The sequence below is a fragment of the Neofelis nebulosa genome, chromosome 3 (genome assembly GCF_028018385.1).
Source record: "Neofelis nebulosa isolate mNeoNeb1 chromosome 3, mNeoNeb1.pri, whole genome shotgun sequence".
Lineage (NCBI taxonomy): Eukaryota > Metazoa > Chordata > Mammalia > Carnivora > Felidae > Neofelis > Neofelis nebulosa.
Genome location: NC_080784.1, coordinates 16,521,226 through 16,534,301, shown reverse-complemented (window position 1 = coordinate 16,534,301; position 13,076 = coordinate 16,521,226). Strand labels below are relative to the sequence as shown.

The window sequence follows — 13,076 nt, the reverse complement described above, 5'->3', positions numbered from 1 at the left end:
GTTCATGAGTTCGGGCCCCACATCGGGCTCCAGACTGGCAATGCTGAGCCTGCTTGGGAGTCTTTCTCTCTCTCTCTCTCTCTCTCCCCAGCTCCTGCTCATGTGCTCTCTCTCTCTCTTCCTCTCTCTGTCAAAATAAATAAATAAACTTAAAAAAGAAAGGATAGAGATGTATAAAAATGTAGTTTGAGGGGTGCCTGGGTGGCTCAGTTGGTTAAGTGGCTGACTCTTGATTTTGGCTCAGTTTATGTTCTCAGGGTTCATGAGTTCGAGTCCCGCATCAGTCTCAGCACGCTGACAGCGTGCGCCTGCTTGGGATTCTCTCTCTCTGCCTCTCCCCCGCTCATGCTCACTTTTTCTCCCTGCCTCTCAAAATAAACTTGAAAAAAAAAAAGTAGTTTGACTCTGGGCAATGGGGGTTAGGAATGATTTTTTTTCTTCTTCTAAATTTTTCATTAACTTTTAAGTTTACAATAAGCATATATTTTGGTATCAGAAAAAGCACCCATATGTGTGTGTGAAAGCTGAATACACATCTGTGTGTGTGCATATATAATATATACATGTACATAGTACATATATATTCTGTTTTCTCATGTGGCCTGTCCAGCACTAACCTATCTGACCAGAGGAATTATCCAGTGTCACATTCTTACACTTGGCCTTGAGTGGTAGCTTATGTCAGGATCATGGGGGGGAGGCTGTGGAAGAACCAAAAAGAATCCTCAGAAAATACCTGCTCCCTAAACTCTCTGCCCAACCTACTGCCAGGAAGCAGGGAGGATGGAATCTAGTTATGACATTGGTAAGAATGGCTGTACATAAACTCGCAGTGAAAAAATGTTCTATTACATGATCTTTAAAAATGAGCTCTCCTTAAAAAAAAAAAAAAAAAAAAAAGCTTTCCTCAATTATCGCTCTCTCTCTCCCTATCCCCCACACAAAAAGACTTTCATTGTTGTTTGTTTGGATTAAAAGCTGTTCTGTTGGTAAGACTGGATCGCATTGCTTGGCCACAAAGGAGAGCCCTTTCAAGACCTCTGTCCCCTCTGGTTCCACGGGCTGCACACACGGGAAGGAGCCTATCAGTACACAGTCTAGCAAGAGAACCTAACATTCTGTGTTGACCTACTGGTTCTTTTGGATTAAAAAACATCACACAGCAAAGAGGCTGGCGAAGTTGCTGTATTCTTCTCTTTGAATTCAATGGCAGCGCGTTTTCTCCTTTTTAAAAAAATGTTAATTCCAGTATAGTTAACTTACAGTGTTATATTAGGTTCAGGTGTACAATATGGTGATTACTCTGTACTCATCACAATAAGTGTACTCTTAATCCCCCTTCACCTATTTCACCCATTCTCCCCCCCCCCCCCCCACCGACTCTCTGGTAACCACCAATTTGTTCTCTAAGAGTCTGGTGTTGTTGTTTGTCTCTTTGTATTTTGTTTGTTTTGTTTCTTAAATTCCACACATGAGTTAAATCATATGGTTTTTGTCTTTCTCTGACTTATTTCACTTAGCGTTAAACCCTCTAGCTCCATCCACATTGTGAATGGCAAGATTTCATTCTTTTTTATGGCTGAGTAATATTCCATTGTGTGTGTGTGTGTGTGTGTGTGTGTGTGTGTGTGTGTATCTTTTCAAGTTAGTGTTTTTGTATTCTTTGTGTAAATACCAGTAGTGGAATTACTGGGTTATATGGTGATTCTATTTTTAATTTTTTGAGGAACTTCCATCCTGTTTTCCACAGTGGCTGCACTTGTGTGCATTCCTACCAACAATGCAAGAGGGTTCCTTTTTCTCTACATCTTTGCCAACGCTAGTTGTTTCTTGTGTTTTTTATTTAGCCATCCTGACAGGCGTAAGGTGGTATCTCATTGTGGTTTTGATTTGCATCTCCCTGATGATGAGTGATGTGGAACATCTTTTCACGTACCTATTGGCCATCTGGATGTCTTCTTGGGGGAAATGTCTGTTCGTGTCTTCTGCCCGTTTTTTAATTGGATTGTCTGCAGGTTTTTTGGTGTTAAGTTATATAAGTTACTTACATATTTTGGATACTAACCCCTTAGCAAATACCTCATTTGCAAATATCTTCTCCCATTCAGTAAGTTGCCTTTTTGTTTTGTTGATGGTTTCCTTTGCTGTGCAGAAGCTTTTAATTTTGATGAAGTCCCAGTAGTTTAGTTTTGCTTTTGTTTCTCTTGCCTGTGGAGACCTATCTAGAATAAAGTTGCTACAGCCAGTGTCAAAGAAGTTACTCCCTGTGCTCTATTCTAGGATTTTTATGGTTTCAGGTCTCACAGATCTTTAATCCATTTTGAGTTTACTTTTGTGTGTGGTGTAAGAAAGCGACCCAGTTTCATTCTTTTGCCTGTAGCTGTCCAATTTCCCCAACACCATTTGTTGAAGAGACTGTCTTTTTCTTTTTTTTAAAAATTTTTTTTTAACGTTTATTTATTTTTGAGACAGAGAGAGACAGAGCATGAACAGGGGAGGGGCAGAGAGAGAGGGAGACACAGAATCTGAAACAGGCTCCAGGCTCTGAGCAGTCAGCACAGAGCCCGATGCGGGGCTCGAACTCACGGACCGCGAGATCATGACCTGAGCCGAAGTTGGCCGCTTAACCGACCGAGCCACCCAGGCGCCCCAAGACTGTCTTTTTCTTATTGCATATTCTTGCCTCCCTTGTCATAGATTAATTGACCATATAATCATGGGTTTATTTTCTAGTCTGTTCTACTGACCTATGTGTCTTTTTCTTTTTTTTTTTTTAACTAGGCTCCATACCCAACATGGGGCTTGAACTCACAAGCCTGAGATGAGGAGTTGCAGGCTCTACTGACTGAGCCAGCCAGGCATCCCTATGTGTCTACTTTTGATTACTGTTTTGATTTCTACAGCTTTGCAGTATATCCTGAAATCTGGGAATGTGATACCTCCAGTTTTGTTCTTCTTTTCCAAGGTTACTTTGGCTATTCAGGGTCTTTGGGAGTTCCATACAAATTTTAATATTATTTGTTATAATTCTCTAAAAAATGCTGTTGGTATTTTGATAGAGATTGCATTAAATCTGTAGGTTGCTTTGGGTAGTATGGACATTTTAAAAATATTTGTTATTCCAATCCATGAGCATGGGATATCTTTCCATTTCCTTGTGTCATCTTCAATGTCTTTGATCAACATTTTATAGCTTTCAGAGTATAAGTCTTTCACCTTTTTGGTTAAGTTTATTCTTAGGTATTTTATTCTTGTTGGTACAATTGTAAATGGGATTGTTTTCTTAATTTCACTTTCTGCCCCTTCATTATTGTACAGGAATGCAACAGATTTCTGTACATGGATTTTGTGTCCTGCGACCTTACTGAATTCACTTATCAATTCTAGTAAGTTTTTGGTGGAGTCTTTAGGGTATTCTATATAGAGTATCAAGTCATCTAAAAATAGTGAAAGTTTTACTTCTTCCTTGCCAATTTTGATGCCTTTTATTTCTTATTCTAGTGTAATGGCAGTGTATTTTATTTCCATGTATTTATTTATGCATTTGTACTTCATCAGAAAAGGATTTGAAGGGACATAACAGCAGTTATATTTTTGGGTTTGGTTTCACTTAATAAATTTATATATTTAACTTTCCAAAATGTATACATTAGTAGGATTTTATTTATTTTATTTTATTTAAATTTTTAAAGTGTTTATTTTTTTAGAGGGAGGGGCAGAGAGAAAGGGAGACTGAAGCAGGCTCCATGCTCTGAGCCATCAGCACAGCGCCTGACAAACTGTGAGATCATGACCTGAGCTGAAATCAGATGCTTAACCAACTGAGCCACCCAGGCATCCCAGTAAGGTTTTTAAAAAAGAAGAAGAAAGAAAGAAGGGTGGCTTAGCCAGTTGAGCATCCAACTCTTGATTTTGGTTCAGGTCATGATCCCAGGGTTGAACGATCGAGCCCCATGTTGGGCTCCACATTGAGCATGGGGCCTGCTTAAGGTTCTGTCTCTCTCCCTTTGTCCCTCTCCCCTACTTGCACTCTCTCTCTAAAAGAAAGAAAAGAAAAGAAAAGAAAAGAAAAGAAAAGAAAAGAAAAGAAAAGAAAAGAGAGGGAGGGGGAAGGGAAGGGAAGGGAAGGGAAGGGAAGGGAAGGGAAGGGAAGGAAAAAGGCAAGGCATCAGAGTAAAGGGAAAATAAAAGTAGAGGATGAGAAGACCCAAGAGGAAGTTCATGCCCAGAACCCTGTGGTGAGGTCCTGTGAGTTATGAAGGTTGGATGGGACACTCAGCCCTGAGTCCCCAAATGCTTGAAGAGAATGCCAAGCAGAAGACTCACCTTACAATGTGATTCAGTGAGAGGACCATAAAGCAATCTTGCTTTAAGATTCTATTTTAAATCTCTATCAACAGATAGCTCATACCATGTTCTTGCATCACCTGCTGAAGGAAAGCTGCCCACATACCAGAAATTTATATTACACAAGTGGGGGTTTTGTGTGTTACAGCAGTCAACCGGCCCTAACACACCCTAGAGGAGAACTTATTCCATAAATTGGTTTAATTACCTTTCTCTGTGTTTTGGTGCCCTCTCTTCAACTAGACTGCAAGTTTCTTTGGACCACTTTTTAAAAATTTTTTAATTGAATCCTCTATCCGCCGAGAGCCTAGCATAGAGCCATGCACCTAGTGAGCCTTCAGTGAATGCTGAATGATTGATTTGACAATGATCAATTTGAACTAATGGGGTGAAATGGAGTATTTGTGGTTTGTTTTCAGTTGCACCCAGTATAGGATTATGTGCGCTCAGTCACTTTTAAGAAAGGTTCTTGCCCTCAAGGAACTTGAGACCCCATATATTCCTAGAGAGAGGAGATCTAAGGGAAAGAAATAAAATTGATATGTCTAAAAATCCATTTAAGATTTCTTTGAGAGATACTTATCTCTTTAATCCTGGAGGTTATTGAATGTAATAGAGGCTTGAGCGGATCTGAAACAGGGCTGCGAGCTGGGAGGAGGCTTGGGGCTGTTGGCTGAGCTCTGCAGCAAAGCGTGTGCCTTCAATTCCCTTGCCTGTAAAATGAGGTCAGTAGTTCCCAAGTGAAATTCTTTGGGTTAAGGTACACTGACTACCATTTGATTACATGTCTGTATGCCCCCCATGTGGTTTTGATGCACATCCAGATTTGGGAACTACTGCACTAGGTAGGTAGGTGATCTTAACGCGTGGGTTTGTCTTCTATAACATGGAAACGTAGTTTTCCTTTCTTGACCTAAGGTTGTAGAATTTAGAACTGGAAAGAAACATAGGATTGAATAATCCATTTCTTCGTGGGGGGGGAGCAAAAATGCACAATAATCACAAACACCTTTGGCTAGTCCAAAGATGAAATGGAAAAATAAGCAGGTTTTAAGACGATAGGGTTATTCTTTCACAGGATATGAGAGAATTCATCAAGTGTTTTTAAACAGGGAAGTCAAAGTTCCCACTGCAGGAACTTAATAAATAGTTGTTGATTAACCGATTAGTGTGCTAACTCAAGCAAAGAAGGAATTTTGGTTACTGTTTGTTATTGTTTTATTTTTATTATTTTTTTTATTTTTTATTTTTTAAAAATAATTTAAAAAAAAATAAATTTTTGAGACAGAGAGACAGAGCATGAACGGAGGAGGGGCAGAGAGAGAAAGAGACACAGAATCGGAAGCAGGCTCTAGGCTATCAGCCCAGAGCCCCACACGGGGCTCGAACTCACGAACCGTGAGATCATGACCTGAGCTGAAGTCGGACGCTTAACCGACTGAGCCACCCAGGCGCCCTTGTTTGTTATTGTTTTAAAGCAAGGGTAATTCAGGATAAAAATTCATTGTGGATAAAAATTCATTCAGGATAAAAATATGCATTGTGTTCTCCTAAGCAACCTAAACTATCTATTCTGTTATTCAAACAAACACCAAAAAGGACTTAATGTATCCTTTGGCAACCAAAGATAGAACTCCCACTTAAGCTTCTTTCAAGTAGATATTGGTGGTTACTTTTGGTTATTGAGAAATATTGTATGATCCGTTCCCTGTGTTTGGCAAAGTAGAGTTTGGAAATTCTGCCCCTGTCCCCACCACCATTCCAGGAATTTTGGGCAGAACTTAACCTTTGAGGGTGGCTTCCTTCCCTGCCCCTGGGTGCTTATCATGCTGCTGAGGGATACAAAGGCTTTGAAAATAGGAAGGATCCCAGCTTCCTTCAAAAGTGCAGCCATCAGAAGAACAACTATTGATTCTGAAACTGGGCAATTTCCAGTGGTACAAAAAGAATTGGCATATTATAGTAATTAGGCTATGTCTTCTATTCAACACATTCCAAATTATTTTCTATTCAGACGTGTTCAAAATGTATTTTTATTCAATGTATTCAAAATGTTCATTCTTCAAAAAGTATTCCCCAATTAAGGGAATGGCCTCCCTCTACATCAAGTCATTCCCACCTTTATTCTCAGGGCTTAGAGGCCCCTTAAATGTTATTTGCCCTTATTCAAACCATGCACTCCCATTTCATGTATACTTGAATTATGTAAATTTTGAATAATGCTATGTAAAATAGTAATAAAATACCAACATTTAAAATAGTACAAAGTTCCTCCAAATTTGTATGATTCGTCTGGAATGGCATAACAGAGCCAGAGCACCAACTCAGTGAAATTTAAACCACATTTAGTCCCTTGTCTGGTGGCCGCTTACATTAACGGTAAACAGAAACCTGCATGGGCCTTGGTCATTATCATGGGAAACCATGTTGTGAATCTCGGGCAGACGCTTTTGTGAGTGATTTTGTTGACACCAGTGCTGTTATTTTAACATGCATTGCTCCCATAGTTTGATATCTTTTCTAGCCTATGATAGTACCATCTAAACTTCTATAAAGTAGCAATCCTGAAAACGTGCTGTGACTTACTATGAAATGATGTCAGATGCGATAGATGCAGAAGGCCTGGCAGTGGCCGTGACCCTTGGTGCTGTTAATTTTAGGGAAAGACCACAAAATAAAAGGGATATTGCTAGGGCTTTTTAAAAGAGCATCATTAAAGCAAAATTATGCTACTATTACAGATGAGAACCTATCTCCTGGCCCATTTTGTGATTATAAAAAAATTATCCTTGGATTACGTGAGTTTTGAATGATGTAGTTCTTCAGGAATGCAGTTGACTTGTGAACATAGTGTATATCCCTCCTCGATTGCAATCTCTCAAAGAGGAAGCAGAAACCATCTGTTATTTCCATATTCCACACTCCACCTCCCTAATGATAATAATGGCAACATTGTTATAGAAATCCAGTGTTTACACAATGGTCTCAATTCCCCCTCATGATGACCCTGTGAGGTGAGTGTTCTTACTCTTTGCCCATCTTACCGACCGGGACCCAGAGATGTACAAACATTCATTGATTTGTTCATGTGGCTCGGCATGGAGCAGCACGTAAGAAAACTTCCAGAGTGATCACTGTGGGCATCCAAATAAAGTTGCAAATTGTGCCTCTTCACAAACTAGCCCCCATGCATTCAGGAAAAGGAAAGACCAGAGAAAGGGGTGGAACACTCCTGATTGGCAGGTGGTAGATTTAATAAGCAAGGGAACTTATTTACGTGGCCTATCTTGGGTGGCCACAGGAAGAGTAGATCTCCATACCCGGCTACCAGATCTTAAAAGTTTCTAGAGAGGCCTTAACTGGGTTCAGTCAACACTACCATCCAGATGGTTTCAAGACCACATCAAGGCTATGTTCTTGGGGAAGTTTCTGGCATGAGGAAGGCAAGCAGAACATGCCAGGGGAGGGGGTGACAGGGCTCTGATTACCTAGGTTCAGCTCATCCATCAACCAGTGGTCACGTTCTCTCAGTGACCTCTTCCAACACTCTCCCTATGTCCCTCCTGCATTATCTGTGACTGTGGCCCTGTATGTGTTTCCTTAGAGAATCACTTAGTGAGGACAACAGTTTCATTTGAGGCTGGCTGGTGATCAAGAAGTTTCCCTTGTGTGTATTGATGTTCCATGCATGGAAACGTATCTCTGGAGATGGAAAGGGGAAAAGAGTCACAAGCCATATCAGAGCAGAGCTGTCATGGCTACGGGTCCCAGTGAAAACTGCAGAAAAAGTCAGGGGATAGCACTCTGTTTCCAATCATAACCAATCATGAGATCTTGGACAGGCCCTTTAACCTCCCTGGGCCCTAATTTCCTCATTTGCAAAATAACACTTGTCTAAACTAACTTACAAGATTGTTGTGAATGATGGGAATGTTTTCTTTCTAGCACACGTCATCTAAGGCAGGACAGACCTAAGGACTTAATGTGAGCAAGCAGGCAGGAAGCCCTCCCCACTCTGCCAGAACTTCCATCTGCCCAGCCCTCCACAAGCTCCGTGGTGGCATGGGCAGGATTATGTTGTTGCTGTTGTTTATTTTGAAAAATAAACTCAGCTTTTTGGATTCAGAGAACAAATAACAAATATGATAGCTGGTTAAAGAAACTGATATACATATTTATAAACAAACATACTTTGTTAGTTTTTACAGATAAGAAATTATGTCTCCTTCTGGTCTATAAAATTTATAAAATTATCCAGGTATAAGGAGTGAAATCAATTCAAAAGACTTTATTTTGGGAATGCCCAGAATAGGTCATTTAGATGCACTCATGAGGAATCGCCTCTCCTTGCTCTGAAATGCGTCCAGGATAGAGTTTTGTTCAACCACAGTTGGGTCGGGGACTTGTCCTTGTCATCCAGAACACAGTATGTGGCTGTGCAAGTAACAGAGGGACATGTCAGTCAAGCCTGAAAAGGCTCGAAGCTCCTAGAAGCACACAACCCTGGGGAGAGAGCTGAACAAAAGGCAAGAGTACCTCTTATTCTCTCCCCAGGCCACTGTCAGTCAGTTCCTTGTCCTTCAGTGCCAGCCCCCTCTTCCACAGTATCTCTAGTGTGCATGGAACTTGATGTGAGTTAATATATTTTGGGCAATGGTTATACACAGTGGGATTTGCTCCAGGGAAGGAGAAAAATAAGTTTTATCTTGTGATCAATTGATTTTGGCTGCCTGGAGCACCTTGTTGAAAATGAGTCCGAGGCAAGACCGGGTCAGGGGCAGAGAGTAATGAGAACCCACTGCATATAGCTGTATCGCTTCTCTTGGGCCTCAGACTCCCTGGAGATTGTCTTGGCTGGCAGCCTATGGCAACCAAGCTTCTTTGCTTTGTTCTAGACACACCAGAATTGCAAGCATATGTAGAACACTCTCAGAGATAGACAGAGCCACACAGAGAGACAGAGACAGATTTGTTATAGGAATTGGCTTGTGTGGTTATGGAGGCCAAAAAGTTGGCCTGAGAACTGGGGGCCATTTGAGTAAATCTCAGTCTGAGTCCAAAGGCCCAAGAACCAAGAACACCAATGTTTGAGGGCAGGAGAAGATGGATGTTCCCAGCTCAACAAGAGAGCGCACGTGCGTGAGAGTGAGAGAGAGAGAGAGAGGGAGAGAGAGAGGGAGAGAGAGGAATAGAGCCTATCTGCTGTTCTTCCACCTTTTTGTTCCATTAGAGCTCCCAGCAGATTGGATGATGCCCATTACTGAGGGCAATCTTCTTTACCGAATCTGCCTACTCAAATGCTAATGTCATCTGGAGTCACACTTGTAGACACACCCAGAAACCTGCCATCTGAGCATCGCTAAGCCTAGTCAAGTTGACATATAAAGTTAACCATCACTGGTGTGTCAGTTTGTATATTGAGAACAGTGGTGTTCCACCTTATTCATTGTATAAACCAACTGTATAAATGTGGAGCTCACACAGTGCTCAAATTCCAGATGATCTACCAAAGTTCCACACCCCCCTCCCCCATACATTTAGCACCTTTAGTATTTACCATTCTGAGGTTAAGAGAGGAGGCTCAGGGAGGTCACTTGACTTGCCTGGGGCCACTCAGCTAATTAGTAGAAGAGCCAAGACTGGAAACATTTCTCTGTACGCCTCTGTCTTGGATGTGGCTTGCATGACCTGGTTACTGGTCAGATGGGACAAACCATGAGGATCAGAACCTGGGACTAAGCATACCTACCTAAATGGGACAGACACCTGAACAGAACACGTTGAGAGACCTTTGCTAAAAGCAGGTACAGTCTGGGAAACAATGATGTCTGTGAAGGTTGTGGCTACAGAAAGAGGTGGTGTAACCAACAGCTGTTGGAACCCAAGGACAAGCTGGGAGGAAATGATGTTGAGAGATCCTGCAGGCAAGTGGTGCCCTGGTGGCAGGGAGCAGGTCCCAGGAACTGGACCATTTTCAGGAACAGGTGTCTATCTCTGGGACAGCCTCTGGCACTAGAAACTCAGAAACTCAGCCCCACAGCGACTGATATGGTTGGCAAGAGATAAACATGGATATTCAAGTTTAAGTAATAGTGGAGGAACTCAATAATCAGGTGAAAGATGAGGTTCATTTTATTTTATTTTATTTTATTTTTTAATTTTTTTTTCAACGTTTTTTATTTATTTTTGGGACAGAGAGAGACAGAGCATGAACGGGGGAGGGGCAGAGAGAGAGGGAGACACAGAATCGGAAACAGGCTCCAGGCTCCGAGCCCTCAGCCCAGAGCCTGACGCGGGGCTCGAACTCACAGACCGCGAGATCGTGACCTGGCTGAAGTCGGACGCTTTAACCGACTGCGCCACCCAGGCGCCCCAAGATGAGGTTCATTTTAGAGAGTAAAGCAAGAGCATTCAAGGCAGGGGCCAGAAAAGGATGTCAGTGTTGGGCTAAACCCACTGAGATGTGGACAGGACTGGCCCTAGATGTCAGACTGAGTTGAGCCTGCAGATCTGGGGTGTTTATAGGGGATGGTGCAGGGACAAAGGCGAGGGCTGCTGACCAGGCAGAATGTTGCCTTGACTTCCAGCCCAGTGCCCTTTCCTATTAAATATGTACCTGTTAGCAGTTCTGCAGAGCAGGAGACTTTTCACCGTTGTACCTAAAAAAAAAAAAAAAAAAAAAATGAAAGAAAGGGTAAAGAAATGAGGTTCTGATTTGCTCCTGCTTGTTTGAAGAAAGCAGTTGTATTTACTCGGATTTGGTGGCTGCATATTGGCCAACTCAAGCAAAGGAAAGTCATAGCCCTCACAAAGATTCTTCCATGGCCAAACTTCAAGTGCTGCACAAATCATAGGAAAGTGGGCACTTAAAAAATGTAGTCTGTCGTCCTCTTAAAAAGTCAAGCAGGGCATAAAATGTGGGATTTAATCGGTGAGATGATTTTCAGGTATGCTCATTGTGCAGGAAGAGAGGAATTGAGACCTATGTCTAGAAGGATAGAGGAGGGGAAAGAATACTGGTCTTGGGATCAGAAGACCTGGGTTCTGAGCAAGACTCTATCCTTGTAGTTGCTCTGAGCAATGTCCTCCTCTGTGACCTGGGGGACTCTACACCCCAGAGAGGGATAAATGTTAAATGGAATCATGCCTTTGTGAGTGCATTGAAGAAGTTGCAGAGAATGGTTCCCCTATAGTTTAAGTCCACAGTCCCTTCCTTCTTTCTCAGCTATTCAGATATTCTTGTCTGAGTTGTGGAGAGAGTCCTCTGATTTGGCCTTTGTAGACTGAGCCTTGTGACTCACTTTACTGTTGCAGAAGCTTGGTGGCCAGTCCTTCCAGCAACACTTCACCTATGTCCAATCACACTCACGCTCTTAGAGCAGTAGGGAAAGGCTAAAATTCCTGTCACTATCCATGCCCCTAAAATTATTGGGATCAAGTCATATCAAACTAGGAGTGAGGAGGGACTCCTGGGTGGCTCAGTTGGTTAAGCGTCCGACATCAACTCAGGGCATGATCTCATGGTTCATGGGTTTGAGCCCTGTGTCAGCCTCTGTGCTGATGGCTCAGAGCCTGGAGCCTACCTCAGATTCTGTCTCCCTCTCTCTATGTCCCTCTCCCACTTGCACTTTGTCTGTCTGTCTGTCTCTCTCTCTCTCTCTCTCAAAAATAAACATTAAGAAAAAATTTTAAAAACCAAACAAATTAGGAGTGAGGGAAGTTGTCAAGATCCAAGAGAAGAAAATGAATGTTTACATGGAATCCCCATAACTTCTTTGTAATTTCTCCATAAGCACTCTCTCTCATCCCTAGTTCTCCTGGGGACACATCAACTGTCCACCCTTGTAGGGCATGTACCTCAAGCTGGACTCACTTCTGAAAGTCGTTAGGTAATACGTTGCCCTCTGGAATTGGCCAAAACCAGCAGGCAAAGAACTGATCCTATTAGAATTGGCATGGTCCAGCACAGGAATCAGAGAAGGTGCCGGTGGGCCCTTTCAGGGAAGATGGCACTTATTTTCTGGGCAGTTCTCTCGATAGATAGATAGGTAGATAGATGGATAGATCTACATATCTATATATCTATATATCTATACATATACTAATTCTCACAAAAGCCTTGAAGGTATGTTATTACAGAAGTGAGTAACATGAGGGTGATAGAAGCTAAGTGGTTTGCTTAGTGTTGCCAGCTAGCAGGTAGTTGAGCCAGAATTCAAGCCCAAGTCAGCTTGAGAGCAAAGCCCATGCTGTTTATGGGACACCATGCAGCCTCCTTCTCACAGAAGTGCTAATTAACTTGGCTCAGGGGGGTAGGGCTACGTGCTGGAGAAGAGTCAAGGGCTTGTAGTCCATTAGATGAAAGCCAAGAGTCCAATATTGACAACTTAGACCCTCTCTTCCCTCTTCTCTTTCCTCTCCTACTTCTTGTTCCAGGGAGACCCCTAGGTAGGGGGAGTTTGGGTTGGGTCTGGAGGTGCATCCAGAGAGAGAGGCTCTGCAGACCAAACGACTCAACCAGACTTGTGAATACAGTCCCACAAGGAGTCACTGATCGTGCACCAAGCACTCAATGCAGACGGCAGGATATTCACCCCAAGTTGTTAAATGACAACCAGGGCTGTATATGACTGGAAGTCAGAAGGAGGGCTCCAGGCAGCAGGGGCTCAGCGTGTGGTTGAGAACAGAGGAGGCAGTGCGGATGAAGGGAAAGGCTCCCACGAGGCGTG

The 13,076-nt window shown here is 42.5% G+C and overlaps 1 long non-coding RNA gene across 1 annotated transcript; it reads right to left on the bottom strand.

Moving 5' to 3' along the window:
• Positions 1 to 8,620: 8,620 nt before the first annotated feature.
• On the bottom strand, positions 8,621 to 10,284 carry LOC131506412 (uncharacterized). The gene is made up of 2 exons (XR_009258918.1): positions 9,905 to 10,284; positions 8,621 to 8,781 (listed from the first exon to the last, which is right to left on the bottom strand). It is a non-coding gene; the product is annotated as an uncharacterized LOC131506412 (long non-coding RNA).
• Positions 10,285 to 13,076: the final 2,792 nt, after the last annotated feature.